Source organism: Haliaeetus leucocephalus, unplaced genomic scaffold (assembly GCF_000737465.1).
Source record: "Haliaeetus leucocephalus isolate CR32 unplaced genomic scaffold, Haliaeetus_leucocephalus-4.0 Scaffold339, whole genome shotgun sequence".
NCBI classification, from domain to species: Eukaryota; Metazoa; Chordata; class Aves; order Accipitriformes; family Accipitridae; genus Haliaeetus; species Haliaeetus leucocephalus.
The window spans coordinates 23,482,466-23,486,946 of NW_010972775.1; positions in this window are offsets into that span (position 1 = coordinate 23,482,466).

Here is a 4,481-nt window from a genome sequence, read left to right on the forward strand (position 1 = left end):
TTATTTCTTTGACTGTTCATTGCAGGTGCCTGCATTTCTCATACTTGCTGAAATCATCCTTCAGTCTTGGCAGCAAAGTCTTCCGCTTACTGTTAATTGTTTTCCTTGTGTTCGTTACAGAGGTACTTGGAATTTAAGTAGTCATGGCTATGCTGAGGTTTTTCCCACTAAGCAGGATAAACACCCCTCTAATTTCACACTTACTACGTTTGAAGACTGAATCAAATCATCTTAGGAAAATTTAGTCGTCTCCTCTCCATCACTTTTTTGGGGGGAGAGAGAGAGAAAGGAACATTGAAGCAAGGAGGAGGGGACGGAGGAGAATAACAGTGGCACAGAGAACATTAAGTGAATTCTGGTTGGGGTTGTTTTTCCCCTCCTCAACAAGCTAAATTTTTACCAGCTTCAAATGTCATGTATGTCTCTGAGGTATCAGGGAGTACTCATATTTTAAACTGAAACAAAGATTTATTCTCTCATTTTTAACAACCTAATTGATTTGAGCTGTCTGTAATGGAGTAACAGTTGCATAAGCTTTGAAAGTTCATATCCCATTTGTATGCTAATGTCTCTTCAAGTCGGATTTCTCTTCGGGGCTGGGCATAAAAACAAAGTACTGCAATCACTTGCTGATCAAAAATGACTTAGTAATATGTATTTTCTCAGTTTAACCTTGGGCAGAATATTTTTGGCATCACGGCGTTCATTTACATGGACTTGTGAATGCTTTTAAACTACAGCCTTTTATAATTGGGGTTTTAAAAGTTTGGTTATTTATGCAAAGTGTATAGGTGGTTTGTTCTCTTGTAATTTTGCATTTGGAATCTTTAGGAAATGGGACAATTGGAAGAATTTTCTTGGCCTTTGATATGGTATCAGCTGTCGGTATCTGAGGAATACAGTATTTTCCTAAACTTCCTCACACAGTTGTTATATGTTGATTAGTTTATATCTGTACTGTGCTTTGAAGCTGTAAAGTGTTTATTCTTTAATTAAAAAATTAGTAGAGATCACCGTGTTTAAATGGATGCAGATAATTCACAATACATTCAAAGCAATTCATGCAATAACCCTGCTGCCACAGTCTGTATTACATTTTTAATTACCCCATTATTCTACTGGATGCCAAAATCTGGGGTTTGCCTCTTGTCCCTAAAGAAGGAAGACATCCACATGTCTGCCGTTTGGCCAGCTGTCCTCATACCTTTACACCAAGTACTACCTGTAACAGTCATTTACTTTATTTAACCCACACAGCTTTTCAGTTCTAGTAAGTTTTGGAGACAGGTAATGGAATTATCGCCAGCATTTCTGAACACAGGTTTCACCCACCCTAAAACTTCTTGGTTGACATCAGACCAACTTCAGACAGCATGGAGATGCAGTAGGTGCTTACGCTGCTTACAGGGACCTGGCAGTCACAGCGGTAGTTACTGTACTTGGCTTTTGAAATGGCACAAGAGGGAAGTAGAAGAGGGTCAAATTACATGGAAAACTTCCAAATACATGCATGCTTTCAGAACAGAAATAGTTCTTGCGCCTCCCTTTTTGAAGGATGTATGCATTTCTTTGATGGAAGTTGGTTTGCTGGATGCCCTTACTAAGGATATTGTAAATTGGGCCCAACAAAATGATCTTACTAAAGCAAGATCTGAACGGGTTCAATCCTTCATGTTGCCAGATTGATCCTGCCTTGCTTCGGGCAGTTAGCCTAGATGGCTAAATCAGGAGCCCCTCACTCCTGTATTCCATGGAAAAGAGGAGGGAGAGTTGAATCTCTATTTGGAGGAGCCTGTTCCTTCCCATAAACCATAATAACAAACCCAGAACAATTGGACATTTCACAAATTATCCTTCCTAAGTGCCTAAAGTTGAGTAGTATGAATCAAAGCCTTTCTACCTGAAATCAGCTTAGTGCTGCTAAGAGTTACTGCTTGTGTGTCTGTCTTCTGTTCTCCAAATAACTAGGTTTCCATTTTATTATATCTTTCAGTATGATTTTGATTAGTAGATTGAAAAACTAAGTGTAAGGAATGAAACAGAATAAAGTCTTTGGGTTACCCCTTAATAAAACTTTTGCAATATGATGATGTATTGCAAAATGATGTGGATAATTCAGACTACGTGTGTAGTCACTGCGAGCCCTGACAGTGATTCAGATGTTGTGGCAGTCACTTAGAAAAGTACAAATACAAAAGGAAAATGTATCATGTTAGGATGTTCCTTATGTTTTAAAAATAGCTTTTTTAGATACTCAAAAAAGTGAGAAACTTGATGTGAGTGTCCTTCCTGTGTACTTATACACTCCCATTTAGAGCTGTGATTTTCACATTTGAAAAAATGTCTGTTAGACACAGCGCAAGATAATTTGTTCTCTCTTGTCCAATTTCCTAAGTTTTTCTGTGAAGATTATTAACAGATGAAATTCTGCATGCTCAGGAATAATCCCTCTCTTACCCTTGCATACAGAGCTACATATCTAGACAACATGCCAGAAAGAGTTAAGAATGCATAGCTTACAAAGCAAGAAGCATATGACTTTTCTGTTATAATAATTAATGTCAACAATCGTGGTTCTTAACACTTAAATGGGATCAAAAATGTTGTATCATATGCTGTCTAATGTTTTCATAAAACACCAGTTTCTGTACATTTAGCCAGATAAGATTTCCAAGCTTTACTTTTTTAAAAGCTATTTTAATTTTTATCCCTAAGGTTTCTGTCTTGCTTAAAGACACTTGCCTTGGATGAGCACAACAAAGAGGGAACAGTTAATTATGCTGCTGGGAGTTCTGGCTTAGGTCAAGGGCCGAGTTTGGTGTCCTTTAGCCATGCTGTCCTCTGGCAGGGGAAAAGCTAATTTAAGGGGTGGGGGGGTGGTAAAGAATTGGAAGCAGAGGGAAAAATCAGGGTTTATTGGCAAAGGTCCTTTTTACTCCAAATGTCCTGTTTTCTTCAACCTTGTAAAAATTAAATGTTTTTCACTTTTCAAAATATATGATGTCTCTAAGAAAGAATGAAGCTGTTGGCCACCAGTGTCTCACAAGTTCACGCAGGTTGCTCAGATGTAGATTGGGGAAAAACAGAAGAGAGTAAATAGATTTTCATGTTGCTTTTGAATAGTGCTTTTTCCGTTTCCCTTTAATCTCAAGTCAGTAGGAAGCCCATCTTCAAATAATTATATTTAACCCAGCTTGGTGCATGTTTGCAGGGTTATTTGAGGGTAGAGCTGTTACTCTTTATAGGCTTAAAAAGTAAGCTTAGGGAAAAGAATGAACTAATCAGAAATCATTCTAGAAAAAAATGGGATAACTGAAATAATTTTGTTTTCTGGTGCAGTCAAAATAAAGTATGCTCTACTACCCCTTTTATCAGCTGATGCTTTTTTTTTTTTCCTTCTAATTTAAAGAGTTGTATTAAAATTCAGCTAACATGGCTTCTAGAAGGGCAACGTGCCTGGCTGGCTAAAGTGATTGCTGATAAGTAAATCTAGTCTGAATTCTGTCTTCAGTACTGGCTTTCTCACCACCATGGCTGGAAGTTAGGCTTTGGTGAGAAGTAGGTGCTCATCTTTATCACACTTAGAAATTTCCTGCTCACTGACAGTGCTGAGCACTCAGCAATGCAGAATTGTAAGGCAACGTGAAGCACTTCAAAGCGTATATGAAAATTGGATGAAAATGTACAAAAAGGTTTGTTGGTCCTACTAGCTACTTTTTTTAAGAGACTCCTTAAATGCATTGCCATGTAGATTAAGAGTTATTTATAACATGAGCCTTAAAACATGAATTCAATGAGGAGCTGCTGCTTTAGCTATCTGATATATTGTTTTAAAAGATCTGGGCTGGGCTGTTATATAAAGATGCTTTGTTTGATTTTTTTCTTGTAAACCAGTTCCACTAAATGTGAGAGCCAGTTTTATTTTAAAGTCTAGCTGGTGGTTTCAGGGAAGCAGATGTTTAAGTAGCTCGCACTCTCTGAAATATGTCAACGTTTTGTATGCTGCTATTTCCATGGAAACAGGTATTGGCTCAGCAGAAATGGCATAGGGATTTCAAAATTACATTTTAAAAAACAAAGTCAAGATAGGTTAGTCATTCTCATTTTTAGTCATAAACACCAACAGTGGTGCTGAACAGAACCTGTCTTTTGAATATATTAGGTATAGTCATGCAAAACAACAGATTGGTGATTAATATTTTAGATTAATGTTTTTGAAAAGTGAGCTAGTGTTTGATAGACCTTTATTAGGCAAACATGCATTTATTGCATTTTGTTCAGCACATGCTCTTCTATGTACTTGAAGGCAGTCATGGTTTTATCACTTCTTTAGGCCTCCACCTTCCTCAAAAGAGGTGAAATATGTATTGGATGAGAACTACAGATTTCAGCTAGTTGGCAAACTACGCTTTTAAAAAAAAACACAAATTGGCTCCTGAAACACAGAACTGCTAATTTGTGAGTTTGTAATCTTTAGCAGC